A 22,349-nucleotide genomic window follows, 5' to 3' on the forward strand; every position below is an offset into this window, starting at 1 on the left:
ATACAGTGTATCTTCTCTCATGACAATGTAATAAAACTAGAAATCAATAACAGGGAAACTTATGTAAAGAGAGAGAGAGAGAGAGAGAGAGAGAAATAGATTGATTATACACCATGATGCAAAGAAAGGTGGTGCCAAAGCATGTTCAAGCTATAACACAATTGCACTCATTTCACATGCTAGCAAAGTAATGCTCAAAATTCTCCAAGCTAGGCTTCAATAGTACATGAACCAAGAACTTCCAAATTTTCAAGCTGGATTTAGAAAGGACAGAGGAACCAGAGATCAAATAGCCAATATCTGTTGGATCATAGAAAAAGCAAGAGAATTCCAGAAAAAAACAAAACAAAACAAAAACATCTACTTCTTCTTCATTGACTATGCTGAAGCCTTGACTGTGTGGAACACAATAAACTGGAAAATGTTTCAAGAGATGGGACTACCAGACCACCTTACCTGCTTCCTGAGAAACTTGTATGCAGGTCAAGAAGCAACAGTTTGGAACACCAGACTGGTTCCAAATTGGGAAAGAAGTGCTTCAAGGCTGCATATTGTCACCTTGCTTATTTAACTTATATGCAGAGTACATCATGAGAAATGCCAGGCTGGATGAAGCAAAAGCTGGAATCAAGATTTCTGGGAGAAATATCAATAACCTCAGATATGCAGATGACACCACCCTTATCGTAGAAAGCAAAGAGGAACTAAAGAGCCTCTTGATGAAAGTGAAAGAAGAGAGTGAAAAAGCTGGCTTAAGACTCAACATTCAGAAAATTAATATCATGGCATCCAGTTCCATCACTTCATGGCAAAAAGAAGGGGAAAAAATGGAAACAGTGACAAACTTAATTTTCTTCCAAAATCACTGCAGACTGTGACTGCAGCCATGAAATTAAAAGAAGATTGCTCCTTGGAAGAGAAGCTATGACCAACCTAGACAGCATATTAAAAGGTAGAGACATTATTTTGCCAACAAAGGTCCATCTAGTCATGTGTGGATGAGAAAGTTGGACCATAAAGAAAGCTGAGTGCCAAAGAATTGCTGTTTTTGAACTGTGGAATTGAATAAGACTCTTGAGAGTCCCTTGGACAGAGAGGAGATCAAACCAGTCAATCATAAAGGAAAGCAATTTTGAATATTCATTGGAAGCACTGATGCTGATGCTGAAGCTGAAGCTCCAATACTTTGGACACCTGATGCTGGGAAAGATTTAAGGCAGGAGGAGAAGGGGATGACAGAGGATGAGCTGTTTGGATGGCATCACCTACTCAATGGACATGAGTTTGAGCAAGCTCTGATGGTGAAGGACAGGGAAGCCTAGTGTGCTGTAGTCCACAGGTTCACAGAGTCAGACACAGCTGAGTGCCTGAACAACAATACACCATGACAAAGTGGGATTTATCTCAGAAATAAAGAAGGGTGGTTCATTATAAGAAAATCAATCATTGTAACATCACACTAACAAATGAAGAAAGAAAGCAATAATCACAATTGATGCAGAAAAAGCATTCGACAAAGTCCAATACTATTTCACGATTGGAAAAAAATCAGAAAACTAGGAATATCAAGAACTTTGTCAATGTAATAAAATGCATCTATAAACCCTAGGTGGCTCAGTGGTAAAGAATCTGCCTGACAATGCAAGTGACATGTGTTTGATCCCTGGGTCAAGAAGATTCCTGGAAGAAAATGGCAATCCACTTCAATATTCTTGCCTGGAGGATCTCATGGACAGAGGAGCCTGGGGGCTACAGTCTGTAGGGTTGCAAAGAGTCAGAAGTGACTGAGAGACTGAGCAAGCACACACATAAGAACAACAAACAGCTAACATCATTCTTAATGATAAGTGAGTAAAAACATTCCTCTTTAGATCAAGAAGACAAGGATGCTGCCTTTCACCACTGCTGTTCAACATTGCACTGGAAGTTTTAACCAAAGCAATTGTGAAGAAAAAAGAAATAAAAGGAATCCAAGTTGGAAAGAAAGAAGTAAGACTGTCTCCATTTGCAGATCACATAATCCTATATAAAATCCCACAGGATTCTCTCTCTCACACACACACACACACACACACACACACACACACACACACACACCTGCTAGAGCTAATAATTCAGTAAAGTTGCAGGAAACAAAATCAGCACACAATGTTCAGCTACGTTTCTATATGCCAGCAGCGAACAATCCAAAAGGAAAATCGAGAAAACAGCCCTCTTTACAATAGTATCCCCCCAAAATAAATACATAGAATAAATTTAACCGAGTAGGTGAAAGACCTGTACACTCAAACCTACAAAATATTGATGAAAGAAATTAAAGAAGACAAATGGAAAGACATTCCATGTTCATGAATTGGAAGACTTGATATTGTTAAGATAGTTATACTACTGAAAGTGATATACAGATTCAATCCAATCTCTATCCAAATTTGAATGGCATTTTTTTTGGTAGAAATAGAAAAAAATGCATCCTAAAATTTGTTTGAACACTTAAAGGAATCCCAAACAGCTTGAACAGTTTTGAAAAAGAACAAAGTTGTAGGACTCACACTTCTTGATTTTAAAACGTATTACAAAACTACAGTAATCAAAATGGTGTAGTATTGGTATAAAGATAGACAAATAGACTAATAGTATAGACTAGAGAGTCCAGAAATAAACCTATATGGGTCAGATGAGCTTCAACATGGGTGCCAAGACCACTTACTGGAGTAAGCACAATCTGTTGAACAAATGATGCTGGGAAAACTGGATATCCATGTACGGATGAATATAAGAAATTCACTCAAAATGAATTAATGACCTAATTACAAGAGCTAAAACATACAATTTTTAGAAGCAAATATAAATCTTCTTTACCTTGGATTTGATAATGTTTGAATAGGACACCAAAAGCAGTAGCAGTAAAAGAACAAAAATAGATGAATTTATCAAAATTGAGAACTTTTGTTCAGCAAAGGTCTATAAAAAAAGAGAAGACAACCTACAGAATGGCGGAAAATGTTTGCAAATCATATATCTGGCAAGGGCCCATATCCAGAATATGAAAAAAAAAAAAATCTTACAACTCAACAACAGAGCAGTGAACAGTACAATTTTAAGGATGGAGAAACTTGAATTAGACATTTCTCTGAAGAAGATATACAAATGGTCAATAAGACTTTAAAACATGCTGAACATCATTAGTCATAAAGGAAATACAAATCTAGACCAAAACTTTACAAACCCACTAGGATGGCTGTAATTGGGGGGAAATAAAGGAAATAAGTGTTGGGGAGGACATAGAGAAATTGGAATACTGATAAAATTGCTAATAGAAAAGTGAAATGATGCAGGTGGTAGGGGAAAAGTTTTTCCTGTTTTTCTAAAAGTTAACATTGAATTGCTATTCAACCCAGAAATTCCATTCCTAGATGTAACCCAAAAGGGTTGAAATAGATACTGAAATAAATCCTTCCACATTAATGTTCAGAGCATCACTATTAACAATAGCTAAAATGTGGAAACAACTCAAATGAAGAAACAAATTGATAAAGAAATTGTGGTATATACTATAAAATCAAATATTATAGTTTGTGGTCAGTTGCTTCAGTCATGTCCGACTCTTTGGGACCCTATGGACTGTAGCCTACCAGGCTCCACTGTCCATGGGATTTTCTTGCAAAACTGGAGTGGGTTGCCATGTCTTTCTCCAGGGCATCTTCCTGACCCAGGGATCGAACCCACGTCTCCTGCATCTGCAGGCGGATTCTTTACTGCTGAGCCACTGTGGAAGACCCAAATATAATATTCAGCCATAAAAAGGAATGATGTTCTCATACATGCTACAACATGGATGAACCTCAAAAACGTAAGTGAAAGGATGTAGACAGAAAATCACTTACTGTATGATTCCACTGATATGAGATGTCCAGAATGGGTAAATTTGTAGAGATGGAATGCAACCAGGGGTGGGTGGTGAGTAGGGAAGTGGAAAACTGCTTAATGGATAGGGAATTTCCTTTGCCTGCTAAAATGTAGGGATGGGGAGGGAGGTGGAAGGGGGGTTCAGGATGGGGAACATATATACACCCATGGCTGACTCATGTCAATGTGTGGCAAAACCACTACAATATTGTAAAGTAGTTAGCCTCCAATTTAAATAAATTAAAAAAAAAGAAAAAAAAAAGAAATTAGATACAGGTGGAGGTCGCACAACATTGTGAATGTGATAGATGCCACTCTTCACTTCAGAAGTAGTTACTTTTATGATACATGCATTTAACCACAACTGAATAAAGAAGAAATAAAATAGTAACTATTTGGAAAAGAATACTCTTCGGTGAGACGCATATATAAATCAGAAGTCAAAAAAGAAAAAAAAAGTAACATTTAACAAACTAAATCATGAGAAGACTTATTCTACGAAACACCTAAGAAAAGACAAGCAAATAGGAAAGAGATAAAGTCATGTAAAAGCCAGTAGGGTCCAGGGCTCCTAGACCTCCTGTTTTCCCCATGGTGGGGAGGGGATCCCCTTAGGCTTCTGAAAGTTACTTAGGCTTTCACTTCTCCCAAGAGCAGGCGTGAAGAAAACAAACAAACAAAAGGGTTGGAGGCAAAGAAGGGGGAAAGGCCTGCAGGACGTCCAGCCTCCTGACCAGTGGTCATTCTATCCTTTTGTCCCCTGCTTCACGGGGTTGTCTGTGTTGGTCTGATAGTGTTTTTTCCTTGGAAGGGGAGGAGGACCAAGGCCTGATGGAATGATGGGGGCAGGGTCCGGCCCTTGGTTGGTATTTGCAGAGCCATGCTGCCATCAAGCGAAGATTGTTTCTGTCAAAGCCAGTTACCTGGGCTCATGTGATGGAGACAGCCATGGAGTGGGAAGAAACTGGCCCAGTGGGGGTTGTGGGGGGTGGGAATGGGTGTTTTGTCATCCTGAGTGTGCGCCTGGGCAACGGGCTCCCAGCTGTCCCTTCATCTGTGCACTCCATGGGAGACTGGACCATGGTTCCACAGCTGCGGAAGGCCCTCAGATGCCCCAGGGGCAGCCTGAGATGGCTGCCTCTGGGAGTGTCAAGTGTAACTGGCCCTGGTTCCAAATGCTCTAAGCCCCTCAGCTCCCAGTGAGGAAAGGGGATGCCTGACCCCCAGTGTGGTCCCAGGCAGGGCATCCGGTCACTCCCCAGGAGGGACACCACAGGAAAAATTGTAGAATCCCTCTGGGTCCAGCCCAAAATGGCGGACGGGGGAAGCTCCGACCTCTGAGTTAGTCGTTCCCGGCGCTGTCGGCAGGGTCCAAGGATCCTAGAGCTCCTGTCTTTGCCATGGCGGGGCAGGGGTCCTTTTAGGCTTCTAAACTTGCGGGGGTGGGGTTGGGATGGAGGAGGAGAACCTCCAGCTTGGGCAGAGCTCAGAAGGCCCAGCACAGCCTTGTTGATCCCTGGAGGCCTGGCAGAAGACAGGTGTCTGCTGCATGGACTTTTGAGATACACGTTCCGCTGGATAGCGCTGTGGCTCCAGAAATGGCAGTCGCCCCTTTCCCAGCCCCCAGCAAGCCTTCCTCTCCTTCCTTTAGCAGCCAGAGTATGGGATGGGGGTGGAGATGGGGAAACGCTCAGGTCACCTTCCTCCTCCTCCTCCTCTTCTTGCTTCTCCCGCCATCCCCCCTCCTCCTCCCCGCCCGCCTCATCACCATCATCACCAGCAGCAGCAGAAGTGATATCCCAATATCCTCATCACCGTTGATAGTCCAGCTCACACAGCACCCAGCTCCATTTCAGCTGGACGCCTCATAACCTTGGCCATTTTGGGATAACCTGCAGGTGTAGCTAGGCTGTTTTTGACTGCCTTCACGTGAACAACAACAACCCTGCAGAGATCCCACAGGTAGGCTTACAGTTTCTTTGTATTTTGGGGCTCCTCCCAGCCTCTCTTGCTTGTCTTCACCGTGCCTGTTCCTAGGCATCAACCCCTGTTCTCCTGAGGATCTGGTGGGACAGAGGCAAGCAGGTCCCAGGGAGGTCCAGAAGTTTTTGACCCCTTCTGTAATAAGGGGGAATCTTTCCAAGAGTCTCGAGGGTCTGGAAGAGGCCACCAGGCTGCCTCCCTGCATGGTACCTCTGAGCACTCATTCTGTGCCCATGGGTGGGACTTTGGGGGATGGCATGGTTCACACAGGTGGGATCTTTGGGAATGTCCCACTTGGCCTCGCCTACATTTGTCCACACGTTTACCATCTGAGTCTTTACTGGCCACAGGCCTTGGTAGCCAGTCTCTCGCAGGCTCCAGTTCTGCACCAGGAGCCCGTCCACATGTCACCTTCAATCTTTCCAGGTGCCCTCCCCCCATTAGCAATCTTATTAATTTTTATCCTCTGGGGAGTAGGTGGAGTTTAGGGGGAAGGGAGAGAGGAGGCAGGCATGGGGATTGGAGGGGTCAGGTGGCAATAAGGGAGCTTGGTGGATTGGTTTGCCATGTAGATCTCTCAGCTTCTCAACCTAAACCCTGACAGTAGCCTAGTATTCACCCTGGAAGCCCACCCCTGCCCCAGGGGAATTATGGATCCCCCTTACACACACACACACACACACACACACACACACACACACAAAAGCAGGCACGGCAAGCATGACAAGGGAATCAGGGCCTTTATCCAGAGAGTTTTGGGATGTGTGCAAAGAAGGAAAATACACAACCTGAAAGCTGACAGTTTCCTTTCATTTGGAAACCTTCCTGAGGTGTATAGCCACAGGGCCACAGCTGCTCCAATAACTCTGAGGAAGGGTTTCCCCAGAGGTAAGGGAGGAAGGAGCCAGCCTATTTTAGGAGATTTTGTTGAAAAACAGCGAGGGAAAAATTATAAACGTGGGGGAACACTGAAAGGTTACTGATAGTCCACCACCCACCCCATGCCAACCCTCCCCCACCCCCTTCCCCCCACCCCAGGCCAGCAAAAGCCAGCAAACATACATACGTACATACATATATACACAGAAAACAGACATCTCATTCTCTGTGTGGGAAGGTTCCAAAGTCTGGGCCCATTGAAATCACTCCTAGATCCACATCTGAACTATCCAGGCCCTGTATCCTGCTCTTCCCCATCCTGAATCCCTCTCAGGGGGATACCTTTGGGTGCAGCTGCAGTGGCTGAGGGCAGGGCCACAGTCTTTGTTCACGGAAAAGGCCAGGGACATTGTTTTGGTCTGCGGGTGCAAGGGAAAGCAAGTGGTCACCGTGGCGTGAGTGTTTAAGGATGTCGTGCCCATGCCACACAGTGCCTCACAAGAGACCAGTGTGGAAGGTGATCTCGAGTCTCTTTTGTAAGTTCCTCAATGGTTCCTTTCTCTGCTCCTTTAAAGTCTTCCTAGGTGTGTAACCCGAACAGGAGGGAGCTCCAAAGGAAAGGAAATCCACGTCCCAGGGATTTCCCACACTTGGAAGTATCTTAAGGACTCTTAGAACTGAGGAGTGGCAGTTTCAGACATTCTTCTACTTACGCCAAGCTGTCCCAGGAAGTAGGCCAACATTCAAAATTGGTGAGAGAAACCAAACACACAGCAAACAACCCACGAAAACCAAAGTCACCACCTTCCTGTCAGGTAGGACCTGAGGTGGATCTTTCCCAGGCATTAAACATCAGGACTCATGGGACACTTACTTGGGGAAGATGCAGGGAGGAAGGAAGGAGGGCAGGGATTGGGGCCAGCAAGTGGTGGAATCCCTACTCTCAGCATTACTTCACACCTTCCCCTGCCTTTGCCCGAGCTTACTGTCCTGAACTGGGGCATACACCCACACACAGGGTTACATTCCTGAAAACACACCTGCTCAGGCCCCACCATACCCCCAACCCCCATGCTGGCACCCACTCCACCAAGTCTCAGTGGACCCGATGGTTGCCCTTCCTTCCTTGTTCCCTGTCTTTCCTCCTTGCCCCTTTTCTGTTTGTCTTTCCACTTCCCAGTTGGGCACTAGGGCATTGCAGAACAGGCCTCTCTCTGGACGGGGTTCAGCCCCTTGCCTACATGGCTGAGGCTCTGCCCTGACTGATGGCTCTTCTCTGGCTGATAGCTTGTCTCTTAGGAGGCCACAGCTGGTTCCACCTACCTACTTGGGACACAGTGCACTGGAGACCCCCTTCACACTTCACCTCCACTGTGATTCTTTCTTGTGCTTTCAGTTTGCTCTCCACTTTCAGCTCCTTCCTTTCAGTTCTTCCCTGTGTCCTGAAGGCAGGGTCAGGCGGGTGCCTGGGAGCATCAACCCCGCCAACAATTTTACTTTTCCTGTGGGAGTGAGGGGCATTCCCTCACAACCATCCTTTAATTGCCATCAGAGATTATTACCTCATCCCTCTCATGTGTGCCCTTCAGCTCCCGCTTTTAACCTACAGTTCCCGGAGTCCTCCCCAGCCTTTCTGCGCCCCACGTGCATGCCCTGGTCTCTTTAGCCCTGACATGCTCAGGGCATCCGAACTTGACCACGCCTCTCCTTTTGCCTTCTGGAGTTCCGCCAGGCCTACTGCCCAGTTGTTTGGTTAGTTTGTTGGTCGGTTGATGGGTCCAGAGCCCTGGAAGGGACTCAAGAGGGACTGCTCCTGACAAGGGGCTGCCTGGCAGCCTGTCCTTTGGTCTCCAGGCAGCTTGTGTTTACCTGTCACTCCTTATGTATGTTGCATGAGAGACACAATGAGGCGCCGTTGCACAGGGCCCAGGGGCAGGCAGAGTTGCAGGTTGGAGCTTGGAGGTGGCATGGCCACGGTGGTGGTGAATTACTGCTTCCCACTCTGCCTTTCACTTTCTCTTCTTAGCTGGCCTAGTGTCCTCAGTGTCCTTGCCCTTCTGCTCTTTGGTTAAGGGAGAAGTACAGGTGTAGGAGAAAGCAGTAAGTAGTGTGGTTCAGTTTCCACTCCTCCCTGCATCATTGACATCTCCTCCCTTCTCTGGTGGTGGAGATCCCTGCCATCCTCCAGAAAAACCCCAAGAACCAAACATAAATAAAACTGAAGGTGTTCCACGAGTTACTTGGCAATGAAACAGCAAGAGGAGCTCAGGGCTTGCAAAAACGTCTCTTGATTTTGCATTCCTTACAGCTGTCATGCTTATGGGAGCTCTTAAAGTCCAAAGGTGAGCCAGTAGGAGCCTCCTCAAGTCATGCCCTGCTCCCTTTAGGTTCCCAAGACCAAGGGCGTGAAGGGAACAACACACATTTCACTGTATACTTACAGACTGTTGTCTCCATATCCAGGAGCCTGGCTAGGCTGGTTTTTAAAATCAAATTTTCACTTGTCATTGACCTATTCAGTTTTTCTGTTTTCCTGTTTCAGTCTTGGTAGGGAGTACATTTCTAAGTATTTGTTCATTTCTTCTGGATTGTGTATTTCGTTCCCATGTTTGCTTGTAGTAATCTTTCATGATTTTTTTATTTGTGTGGTTTCCATTGTAACTTCTTTTTTTTAAATTTCTACTTTTATTTTTTGAACCTTTTTTTTTTTTTTTCTTGAGGAGTCTGACCAGAGGTTTATTATTATTTTTTTATCTCAGAGAACCAGCTTTTAGTTTCTTTTATCTTTTGTATTGTTTTCTTCATATATGCTCTGATATTTATGATTTCTTTCCACTAATGTTGTTTTTTGGTTGTTCTTTTTCTAGTTGCATCAGGTATAAAGTTAGGTTATTTATTGTGGATTTTTTTTGCATAAACACTAATTATTATTCACTATTGTATCAGCTATTACTTTCTTTTTGGCAAAATATTCAACTGATTTTCATAAAAATTACAGAGAACTTCACCTTGAAATTCATTTGGAACACTCTATCATCCATTCCCAGCATTAATTAATATCCTATAAATAATCCCTTCTCCATTAAGCCATTGAAAGAAGTTTACAATGTTGAAATCCTCATTATCCCTTGTACTTGCTAAGGTAACACTCATTTTACAGTTGATAAAACCTAAGAGCTGAGTCTTGAACTTTGCAACCTTTATGGAGATAACAACATTGTTATTCCTATGATCTATAATGCTCATACATTACTAAAGTCCATTCCTACTGGAAGTAAATTCTTTACCATAATGGATTTATCCAGCATATTCTTTACTTTTCCAGCTAATGAAAGTATGTACTCAATAGCTTTTTCCCTTTACTTGGGAGCAGAATCAATTTTCTAGACAGTAATGTTTCAGGGTTATACTGAGTGTCCTTATTCCTCACACATCCTGTTGATTGTTCTGAAAGACATAAAGTTCCATAGAGGTTTTTTTTTTTCATTTATTTTTATTAGTTGGAGGCTAATTACTTTACAATATTGTAGTGGGTTTTGTCATACATTGACATGAATCAGCCATGGATTTACATGTATTCCCCATCCCGATCCCCCCTCCCACCTCCCTCTCTACCTCTGAGTCTTCCCAGTGCACCAGGCCCGAGCACTTGTCTCATGTATCCGACCTGGACTGGTGATCTGTTTCACTATAGATGATATACATGTTCCGATGCTATTCTCTAGAAACATCCCACCCTCGCCTTCTCCCACAGAGTCCAAAATCTGTTCTGTACATCTGTGTCTCCTTTTCTGTTTTGCATATAGGGTTATCATTACCACATTTCTAAATTCCAGATATATGTGTTAGTATGCTGTAATGTTCTTTATCTTTCTGGCTTACTTCACTCTGTATAATAGGCTCCAGTTTCATCCATCTCATTAGAACTGATTCAAATGAATTCTTTTTAATGGCTGAGTAATATTCCATGGTGTATATGTACCACAGCTTCCTTATCCATTCGTCTGCTGATGGGAATCTAGGTTGCTTCCATGTCCTGGCTATTATAAACAGTGCTGCGGTGAACATCAGGGTGCACGTGTCTCTTTCAGATCTGGTTTCCTCAGTGTGTATGCCCAGAAGTGGGATTGCTGGGTCACATGGCAGTTCTAATTCCAGTTTTTTAAGGAATCTCCACACTGTTCTCCATAGCGGCTATACTAGTTTGCATTCCCACCAACAGTGTAAGAGGGTTCCCTTTTCTCCACACCCTCTCCAGCATTTATTGCTTGTAGACTTTTGGATAGCAGCCATCCTGACTGGCATGTAATGGTACCTCATTGTGGTTTTGATTTGCATTTCTCTGATAATGAGTGAAGTTGAGCATCTTTTCATGTGTTTGTTAGCCATCTGTATGTCTTCTTTGGAGAAATGTCTGATTAGTTCTTTGGCCCATTTTTTGATTGGGTCGTTTATTTTTCTGGAATTGAGCTGCATGAGTTGCTTGTATATTTTTGAGATTAGTCCTTTGTCTGTTGCTTCGTTTGCTATTATTTTCACCCAATCTGAGGGCTGTCTTTTCACCTTGCTTATAGTTTCCTTTGTTGTGCAAAAGCTTTTAAGTTTCATTAGGTCCCATTTGTTTATTTTTGCTTTTATTTCCAATATTCTGGGAGTTGGGTCATAGAGGATCCTGCTGTGATTTATGTCGGAGAGGGTTTTGCCTATGTTCTCCTCCAGGAGTTTTATAGTTTCTGGTCTTACATTTAGATCTTTAATCCATTTTGAGTTTATTTTTGTGTATGGTGTGAGAAAGTGTTCTAGTTTCATTCTTTTACAAGTGGTTGACCAGTTTTCCCAGCACCACTTCTTAAAGAGGTTGTCTTTTTTCCATTGTATATCCTTGCCTCCTTTGTCGAAGGTAAGGTGTCCATAGGTTCGTGGATTTATCTCTGGGCTTTCTATTCTGTTCCATTGATCTATATTTCTGTGTTTGTGCCAGTACCATACTGTTTTGATGACTGTGGCTTTGTAGTAGAGCCTGAAGTCAGGCAGGTTGATTCCTCCAGTTCCATTCTTCTTTCTCAAGATTACTTTGGCTATTCGAGGTTTTTTGTATTTCCATACAAATTGTGAAATTATTTGTTCTAGTTCTGTGAAAAATACCGTTGGTAGCTTGATAGGGATTGCATTGAATCTATAGATTGCTTTGGCTAGAATAGCCATTTTGACAATATTGATTCTTCCAATCCATGAACACGGTATGTTTCTCCATCTGTTTGTGTCCTCTTTGATTTCTTTCATCAGTGTTTTATAGTTTTCTGTGTATAGGTCTTTTGTTTCTTTAGGTAGATATACTCCTAAGTATTTTATTCTTTTTGTTGCAATGGTGAATGGTATTGTTTTCTTAATTTCTCTTTCTGTTTTCTCATTGTTAGTGTATAGGAATGCAAGAGATTTCTGTGTGTTAATTTTATATCCTGCAACTTTACTATATTCGTTGATTAGCTGTAGTAATTTTCTGGTAGAGTCTTTAGGGTTTTCTATGTAGAGGATCATGTCATCTGCAAACAGCAAGAGTTTCACTTCTTCTTTTCCTATCTGGATTCCTTTTACTTCTTTTTCTGCTCTGATTGCTGTGGCCAAAACTTCCAAAGCTATGTTGAATAGTAGTGGTGAGAGTGGGCACCCTTGTCTTGTTCCTGATTTTAAGGGAAATGCTTTCAGTTTTTCACCATTGAGGGTAATGCTTGCTGTGGGTTTGTCATATATAGCTCTTATTATGTTGAGGTATGTTCCTTCTCTTCCTGCTTTCTGGAGAGTTTTAATCATAAATGGGTGTTAAATTTTGTCAAAGGCTTTCTCTGCATCTTTTGAGATAATCATGTGGTTTTTATCTTTCAATTTGTTAATGTGGTGTATTGAGTTGATTGATTTGCATATATTAAAGAATCCTTGCATTCCTGGGTTAAAGCCCACTTGGTCATGGTGTATGATTTTTTTTTTTAATATGTTGTTGGATTCTGTTTGCTAGAGTTTTGTTAAGGATTTTTGCATCTATGTTCATCAGTGATATTGGCCTGTAGTTTTCTTTTTTTGTGGCATCTTTGTCTGGTTTTGGAATTAGGGTGATGGTGGCCTCATAGAATGAGTTTGGAAGTTTACCATCTTCTGCAATTTTCTGGAGGAGTTTGAGTAAGATAGGTGTTAGCTCTTCTCTAAATTTTTGGTAGAATTCAGCTGTGCAGCCATCTGGTCCTGGGCTTTTGTTTGCTGGAAGATTTCTGATTACAGTTTCGATTTCCTTGCTTGTGATGGATCTGTTAAGATCTTCTATTTCTTCCTGGTTCAGTTTTGGAAAGTTATACTTTTCTAAGAATTTGTCCATTTCTTCCAAGTTGTCTGTTTTATTGGCATAGAGCTGCGAGTAGTAGTCTCTTATGATCCTTTGTATTTCAGTGTTGTCTGTTGTGATCTCTCCATTGTCATTTCTAATTTTGTTAATTTGGTTCTTCTCCCTTTGTTTCTTAATGAGTCTTGCTAATGGTTTGTCAATTTTGTTTATTTTTTCAAAAAACCAACTTTTAACTTTCCTAATTTTTGCTATGGTCTCTTTAGTTTATTTTGCATTTATTTCTGCCCTAATTTTTAAGATTTCTTTCCTTCTGCTAACCCTGGGGTTCTTCATTTCTTCCTTCTCTAGTTGCTTTAGGTGTAAAGTTAGGTTATTTATTTGACTTTTTTCTTGTTTCTTGAGGTAAGCCTGTAATGCTATCAACCTTCCCCTTCACACTGCTTTTACAGTGTCCCATAGGCTTTGGGTTGTTGTGTTTTCATTTTCCTTCATTTCTGTGCATATTTTCTTTTTTGATTTCTTGTATGATTTATTGGTTATTCAGAAACGTGTTATTTAGCCTCCATATGTTTGAAGTTTTAACAACATTTTTCCTGTAATTGAGATCTAATCTTACTGCACTGTAGTCAGCAAAGATGACTGGAATGATTTCAATTTTTTTGAATTTACCAAGACTAGATTTATGGCCCAGGATGTGATCTATTCTGGAGAAGGTTCCTTGTGCACTTGAGAAAAAGGTGAAGTTGATTGTTTTGGGGTGAAATGTCCTATAGATATCAATTAAGTCTAGCTGGTCCATTGTGTCATTTAATTTTGTGTTTCCTTGTTAACTTTCTGTTTAGTTGATCTATCCATAGTTGTGAGTGGGGTATTAAAGTCTCCCACTATTATTGTGTTGCTATTAATTCCTCTTTCATACTTGTTAGCGTTTGCTGTACATATTGCGGTGCTCCTATGTAGGGTGCATATATATTTGTAATTGTTATATCTCCTTCTTGGATTGATCCTTTGATCATTATGTAGTGTCCTTCTTTGTCTCTTCTCACAACCTTTATTTGAAAGTCTATTTTGTCTGATACGAGTATTGCGACTCCTGCTTTCTTTCGTCTTCGTTTGCATGAAATATTTTTTTCCAGCCCCTCACTTTTAGTCTGTATGTGTCTCTTGTTTTGAGATTGGTCTCCTGTAGACAGCATATATAGCGGTCTTGTTTTTGTATCCATTCAGCCAGTTTTTGTCTTTTGGTTGGGGCATTCAACCCATTTACATTTAAGGTAATTATTGATAGGTGTGGTCCCGTTGCCATTTACTTTGTTGTTTTGGGTTCACGTTTATACAACCTTTCTGTGTTTCCTGTCTAGAGAAGATCCTTTAGCATTTGTTGAAGAGCTGGTTTGGTGGTGCTGAATTCTCTCAGCTTTTGCTTGTCTGTAAAGCTTTTGAATTCTCCTTCATATCTGAATGAGATCCTTGCTGGGTACAGTAATCTAGGTTGTAGGTTATTCTTTTTCATTACTTTAAGTATGTCCTGCCGTTCCCTTCTGGCCTGGAGGGTTTCTATTGATCGATCAGCTGTTATCCTTATGGGAATCCCTTTGTGTGTTATTTGTTGTTTTTCCCTTGCTGCTTTTAATATTTGTTCTTTGTGTTTGATCTTTGTTAATTTGATTAATATGTGTCTTGGCGTGTTTTGCCTTGGATTTATCCTGTTTGGGACTCTCTGGGCTTCTTGGACTTGGGTGGCTATTTCCTTCCCCATTTTAGGGAAGTTTTCAGCTATTATCTCCTCGAGTATCTTCTCATGGCCTTTCTTTTTGTCTTCTTCTTCTGGGACTCTTATCATTCGAATGTTGGGGCATTTCACATTGTCCCAGAGGTCCCTGAGGTTGTCCTCATTTCTTTTAATTCTTTTTTTCTTTTTTCCTCTCTGCTTCATTTATTTCCATCATTTTATCTTCTACCTCACTTATCCTGTCTTCTGTCTCCCTTATTCTGCTCTTGGTTCCCTCCAGAGTGTTTTTGATCTCATTTATTGCATTATTCATTTTTTTTTGCATTATTCATTTTTAATTGACTCTTTTTTATTTCTTCTACGTCCTTATTAAACATTTCTTGCATCTTCTCATTCTTTGTCTCCAGGCTATTTATCTGTAACTCCATTTTGTTTTCAAGATTTTGGATCATTTTTATTATCATTATTCTAAATTCTTTTTCAGGTAGATTCCTTATCTCCTCCTCTTTTGTTTGACTTGGTGGGCATTTTTCATGTTCCTTTACCTGTTGGGTATTTCTCTGCCTTTTCATCTTGTTTAGATTGCTGTGTCTGGAGTGGGCTTTCTGTATTCTGGAGGTCTGTGGTTCCTTTTTAATGTGGAGGTTTCACCCAGTGGGTGGGGTTGGACGATTGGCTTGTCAAGGTTTCCTGGTTAGGGAAGCTTGCATCGGTGTTCTGGTATGTGGAACTGGATTTCTTCTCTCTGGAGTGCAATGGAGTGCCCAGTAATGAGTTTTGAAATGGGTCTATGTGTTAGGTGTGACTATGGCAGCCTGTATGTTGATGCCCAGGTCTATGTTCCTGCGTTGCTGGAGAATTTGCATGGTGTGTCTCGCTCTGAAACTTACTGGCTCTTGGATGGTGGTTGGTTTCAGTGTAGGTATGGAGGCTTTTGAATGGTCTCTTATTACTTAATGTTCCATGTAGTCAGGAGTTTTCTGGTGTTCTCAGGTTTTGGGCTTAAGTTTCCTGCCTCTGGATTTCAGTTGTATTCTTCCAGTAGTCTCAAGACTTCTCCAACTATACAGCACTGATAATAAAACTTCTAGGTTAATGGTGAAAAGATTCTCCACCATGAGAGACACCCAGAGAGGTTCACAGAGTTACATGAAAAAGAGGAGAGGGAGGAGGGAGATAGAGATGAGCAGGAGGAGACAAAGGGGGAGTCAAGAGGAGAGAGACAGATCTACACAGTTGTCTGTTCCCAAAGTGTTCTCCGTAGCCCATACACCCACAAAGATTCACAGAATTGGATTGGGAGGAGGAAACAGAGGTGTTCTGAGGTGGAAAACAGAGAGTCAAAAGTGGGAGAGAGTAATCAACACCCTCCTGAGTAAAAATGGGAACTGAATATTGGCTTCTTAAATGTCCAAAATTTACATCACATACTGAAAAACAAAGATTAAAAATCTAGAGTAGAGGTTAGACTCTTAAAAATACAATGTTAAAAACAAAAACACAAAAAATTTTAGAAATACATATGAAGTTCGGTTTAAAAATAGGGCTTCTCCTTTTTTTTTGCAAGGTTATAGTGAAATTAAAATGAAACTTAAGGAGTAGTAGAGGAGTAATAGAGGACTTTAAGAGAAAATAAGAGAAAAAGAAAAAAAAAGAAAAAAACAAGAAAAAAAATTTGTTTTCCTAATTAAAAAATCATAAAAATCTATGAAAATGAAAGTTAAGGAGTAATGTGGGAGTAATAGGGGATTTTAAAAGAAAATAAAAGGGAAAAAAGAAAAAAGAAAAGAAAAGAAAAAAAAATTTTTGTTAATTAAAAAAAAAAAAGCAAAAATATATCTTGGAATTTCTCTGGAGCTGTTGCGGTCAGTGTGGGTTCGGTTCAGTTTCAGATAGCTCCTTGTTCCAGCTTACATTTCTCGATATCTATAGGCCCTTTCTGGTGTAGTCGGTGTTCTCTACAGTGATTTTAATCTGTTGCACCGGTCCCTTCTGAAGCGGTTCCCTTTGTTTTTTGGCTTCTGTTTGCCGGTCTCTTCAGTGCCTAATTTCCAACCTGACATCGGCGGGTGGAGGTGGTCTCTTGTTCAGGTTCGCTAGTTCCTGTAGTGCTGCGGGCAGGGGGCGGGGGGTGCTGCTTTCCCCTTCTATGCTGCTCATGCTCCCGGCTGCTCTCTATGGAGCATGCCCTGCATTGCGTGCGGTTCCAGTTTTTGGGTACTCCACAAAAGCGCGGACTCGGTCGCGCCTGCGTTTTGTGCCTTCCCCGGCCCGAGCAGCTCAGGCAGCCAGGAGCTTGATGGGCACACTCTCCCCGGGTGCGGTGCGCCTTCTCCCCTCCGTGGCCCCAGCCTTAGTTTCCCCCGCGCTGGTCGGGTGTGTGCGTCCTGTGTTTAGCCGCGACCCTCCCAGCGGATGTCGACCATCCAGAATCTCAGGAAGTCTTTGGTTAGAAACTGGAGGCCTGTTTGCAGTGTGGTAGGGGATGCCGTCTTTGGGGCCGAGTTTGCCCCTTTCCCCTCCCCCCTGCCTCCTGCCTCCAGCGGGGCTGGGCCAGTCCGCAGCTGGCTAGCTCCTCTGGACTTGCTCAGACCATTTGTTTTGCGAACGGCTGGAAGTGTGTTCGGGCCGGTTAATTTTCTCTCTCTCTTTTGCTGTCCCACAGTTTAAATTGGTATCTCACAAAAGCTCCCTCCGATTGCCCTCAGGGCACTCAGGCCTGGTCCTTACCCTAAACAATGCCGCCCGCTCCTCTCCGTTCCGCCCCCACTTGCTGGTGGTGGATGCGGGCGTTTGGGGTACTTTTCTGCTGGGAGTTGCTTTTAGGCACGTAATCTGTGGGGTTTATTTATTTATTATTTATTTTCCTCCCAGTTAGATTGCCCTCCAAGATTCGTAAACTTCCCCCAGACCCGCCAGGGCGAGGGTTTCCTGGTGTTTGGAAACTTCCTCTATTAAGACTCCCTTCCCAGGATGGGTCTCCGTCCCTAGCTCTTTTGTCTCTCTTTTTACCTTTTATATTCTGTCCTACCTCCTTTTGAAGACAATGGGCTGCTTTTCTGGGCGCCTGATGTCCTCAGCTAGCGATCAGAAGTTGTTTTGTGAAGTTTGCGCTACATTGAATTGTTCCTTCGATGAATTTGTAGGGGAGAAAGTGGTCTCGCCGTCTTATTCCTCTGCCATCTTGGCTCCTCCCCTCTCCATAGAGGTTTTACTTTGTTTTAATATATAGATGATATGCTTCTTTGCTCTCTTTCTCATGCCTCCTCACAGAAAGACAGCATCCACTTGCTAAAGCTTTTAACCTTAAAATGTCATAATGCTGCGAAAGAAAAATCGCAGTTTTCCCAAATCCATGTTTGAGAAAGCTATCTTAAATGCTGCTCCGAGGCTTGAATTCCTCAGAAATGGTTTCTGATGTCAGAAAAAGGGTTTCAGCTAGATCTAGATAGACTTTATGTTGCCCTAATTTTTCTAAAACCTCATACAATGCACCAACACCAAGGTTTTCTCTGGTTAGTTGTTGCTGATATTGGATTGCAGTTTCTCTCTTACGGCCAAATGTCCACATTTTTACTCAGCTGTAACAATTTGGACCCAGTTTTATAGGAGAACTGGATCATGAAGCTTTCAAGGCCTTAAGGTAGAATTTGATGAACCCACCTAAACTTGGGCATTCTAATTATCATATTTTTCCCTGTCTCTATATGAAAAGATAGGGGATGCCCTTGGGGTACTCACCCCTAAACAGGATTCACCATAGATCCACAGTGTATTATAGTCAGCATCTGGATCCTGTGGCAAAGGGATACCCCATATCTGTTAGAGTAATCTGGTCCCATCACCTCATGGGAAATAGATGGGGAGACAGTGGAAACAGTGTCAAACTTTATTTTTTGGGGGGCTCCAAAGTCACTGCAGATGGTGACTGCAGCCATGAAATTAAAAGATGCTTACTCCTTGGAAGGAAAGGTATGACTAACCTAGATAGCATATTAAAAAGCAGAGACATTACTTAGCCAACAAAGGTCCATCTGGTCAAGGCTATGACTTTTCCAGTGGTCATGTATGGATGTGAGAGTTGGACTGTGAAGAAAGCTGAGCGCCGAAAAATTGATGCTTTTGAACTATGGTGTTGGAGAAGACTCTTGAGAGTCCCTTGGACTGCAAGGAGATCCAACCAGTCCATCCTGAAGGAGATGAGTCCTGAATGTTCATTGGAAGGACTGATGCTGAAGCTGAAACTCCAGTACTTTGGCCACCTCATGCAAAGAGGTGACTCATTGGAAAAGTCCCTGATGCTTGGAGGGATTGGGGGCAGGAGGAGAAGGGGAGGACAGAGGATGAGATGGCTGGATGGCATCACCATCAGGCATGAGTCTGAGTAAACTCCGGGAGTTTGTGATGGACAGGGAGGCCTGGTGTGCTGTGATTCATGGGATCACAAGAATTGGACACGACTGAGCGACTGAACTGAACTGAATTATGGTCACTGCTATTTTGGTGAACACCAATGAGAAAATTGTGAATTCTTCTTTAACCTTTTTTTTACCTCTTGCAGTAGAAGCGCTCCTGAAGTCTAATCAGACTCAACCTTTTCTCAAGTAGCTGCTTCACCTCCTTTGAAGTCCTTCACCTAACTATTTTACACTGTAAGAACATTAACCCATCTATTCTTCTCCCCTGCATCACCAACGTATTCCTTCACAACTGTTTGATCCCTGGATTAGGAAGACCCCCCGGAGAAGGGCACAGCAACCCACTCCAGTATCTTGCCTGGAGAGTCCCATGAACAGAGGATGCTGGCGGGCTACAGTCCATAGGGTTGCACAGAGTCAGACATGACTCAAGCAACTTAACACGCATGTATGTCTTTTGATGTAAAATTATTGATATTATGTACTTATTGCCATTTAGTTACATGTTTTTCCAGTTTTTTGTAGTTCTTCCTTTTTCTTATTTTGTAATTCAATGATTTTCTTTAGTGGTATGCTTGCATTCCTTTCTCATTTGTTTTTGTGAATGTATCATAGATTTTTTATTTGTGCCTACCATGGGATTCATATGTGTTTATCTATTACTGTATCTACTTGTTTTAAACAGGAAGTGCTTGAACTTGAAGCAAGTACTAAAGGACCTAAATTTATTAATATTACTATCTTCCACTATACTTTAAGTTTTTGATGTTACATTTTACATATTTATGTTTGTCCCTTTACGATTATTACAGTTATATTTGATTTTGCATTTTATTTTTACTTTTAATTTTCATACTGGCTGATTTAAGAGGTGGAATCTCAGTCTTTGCCATATATTTGCCTTTAGTAGTGGGATTTTTCATTTTGTCTAGGTACTTCTTGTTAAAGCCTTTTCTTTTCTACTTAGATAATACATGTTAACATTCTTCTATGGTGGGTTTAGTACAGAAGAAATCTTATTTATTTCTTCTCAGAGAAGTTCTTTATCTCTTCTTCAGTTCTAAGTCATAATCTTGCTGGGTAGATAATCCTAGGTTGCAGTTTTTTCGTTTTAACACTTTAAATATTTCATGCCACTCCCTTCCACCTTGTTAAGTTTGTGCAGAAAAATCAGCTGATAGCCTTATGAGGGGTTCCTTGTATATAAATCTATTTTTCTCTTGCTACCTTTATAATTTTTTTCTTTTTTAAAAACTTTTACTTTATATTGAAGCATAGTTGATTAACAATGTTGTGTTTCAGTTGGATAGTAAAGTGATTCTGTTATATATAAACATGCAGTTATTATTTTTCATTTTCCCCCATTTAGGTTATTACAAAATATTCAGCAGCATTCCCTGTGCTATACAGTAGGTCCTTGTTGGTTATATATTTTATATATAGTAGTGTGTACATGTCAATCCCAAATGCCCAGTCTATCTCTGCCCTGCACCCTTCCCCCTGATAACTATAATGTTGTTCTCTAAGTCTGTGAGTGTGTTTCTGTTTCATAAATAAGTTCGTTTGTATCATTTTTTTTTTAAGATTCCGCATATAAGCAATAATACTAATATATATTTGTCTTTTTCAGGCTGACTTACTTCATTTAGTATGATAATCTCCAGGTCTTGTTGCTTAAAATGGCATTATTTTGTGCTTTTTAATGGCTAAGTATTATCCCCTTGTATATGTGTACCACATCTTCTTTATCCATACCTCTGCTGATGGACATTTAGGTTGCTTCCATATCAGGGCTGCAAAGAACACTGTGTGGATGTATCCTTCTGAACCATGTTTTTCTTTGGATATATGCCTAGGAGTGGAATTGCAATAGCATGTGTTGGCTCTGTTTTTAGTTTTTCGAGGAACTTTCATATTATTCTCTACTGTGGCTGAACCAATTTATATCCCCTCCAGCAGTGAAAGAAGGTTGCCTTTTGACTACACCCTCTCCAGCATTTAATGATGTAGACTTTTTAATGATGGTCATTCTTACTGTTGTGAGGTGATATGTGATATGATATGAGGTGATATGTCATTGTAGTTTTTTTTTTTTTAAATGATTTTTAATTGGGGCATAATTGCTGTACAATATGGTGTTGGTTTCTGCCATACATCAACATGTTTCACCCATAGGCCTACATATGTCCCCTTCCTCTTGTACCTCCCACTCACCTCCCACCCTATACCACCCTTCTAGGTTGTCACAGAGCACCAGGTTTGAGCTCCCTCGGTCATACACCAAATTCCCACTGGCTATCTATTTTCCATATAGTAAAGTATATGTTTCAATGCTACTCTTTATTTGTCCTACCTTCTCCTTCCTCCTTTCTGTCCAAAAATATGTTCTCTATGTCTGTGTCTCCATTGCTGCCGTGGAAATACGTTCGTGAGTACCATGTTTCTAGACTCCACATATATGTGTTAATATACAATATTTCTTTTTCACTTTCTGACTTACTTCACTCTGTATAATAAGCTCTAGGATCATCCACTTCATTAGAACTGACTCAAATGCATTCTTTTATGACTGAATAATACTCCATTGTATATGTATGTATCACAGCTTCCTTGTCCATTCATTTATCAGTAGACATCTAGGTTGCTTCCATGTCCTAGCTATTGTAAATAGTGCTGCAGTGAACATTGGGGTACATGTGTCTTTTTGAATTATGATTTCCTCAGTGTATATTCCCAGTACTGGGACTGTTGGTTCATATGGTAGTTTTATTCTCAGTTTTATTGGTGTAAAGTGATACCTCATTGTAGTTTTGATTTGCATTTCTCTAATAATGAGCAGTGTTGAGCATCTTTTCATACATTTATTAGCCATCTGTATGTCTTCTTTGGATAAATGCCTGCTTATCTACTTAGGGATTTTGCCTACTTTTTGATTGGGTTGTCTGTTATCCTGGTACTGAGCTGATGAGCTGCTTGTATATTTTAGAGATTAATCCTTTGTCAGTTTTTTCATTTACTATTCTCATATTCTGAGGGTTGTGTTTTCAACTTGTTCATAGTTTCTTTTGCTGTGCAAAAGCTTTTAAGTTTAATTAGG

The 22,349-nt window shown here is 41.5% G+C and overlaps 1 protein-coding gene across 9 annotated transcripts in view; it reads left to right on the top strand.

The window, feature by feature from the left end:
* Window positions 1–22,349, top strand: part of NBDY (negative regulator of P-body association) — a 96,966-nt gene that overhangs the window by 30,389 nt on the left and 44,228 nt on the right. For 3 of the 9 annotated variants that reach the window (XR_009692036.1, XR_009692035.1, XR_009692038.1), the window contains one exon: window positions 3,696–3,850. The exons of 5 other annotated variants lie outside the window; for them this stretch is intronic. The gene's annotated coding sequence lies outside the window, so the exon portion shown is untranslated. Of the gene's footprint in view, window positions 1–3,695; window positions 3,851–7,343; window positions 7,584–22,349 lie in introns of those variants that run through there. One more of the 9 variants, XR_009692039.1, reaches the window with a different exon arrangement.

This window comes from Dama dama, chromosome X (assembly GCF_033118175.1).
Source record: "Dama dama isolate Ldn47 chromosome X, ASM3311817v1, whole genome shotgun sequence".
Taxonomy (NCBI): domain Eukaryota; kingdom Metazoa; phylum Chordata; class Mammalia; order Artiodactyla; family Cervidae; genus Dama; species Dama dama.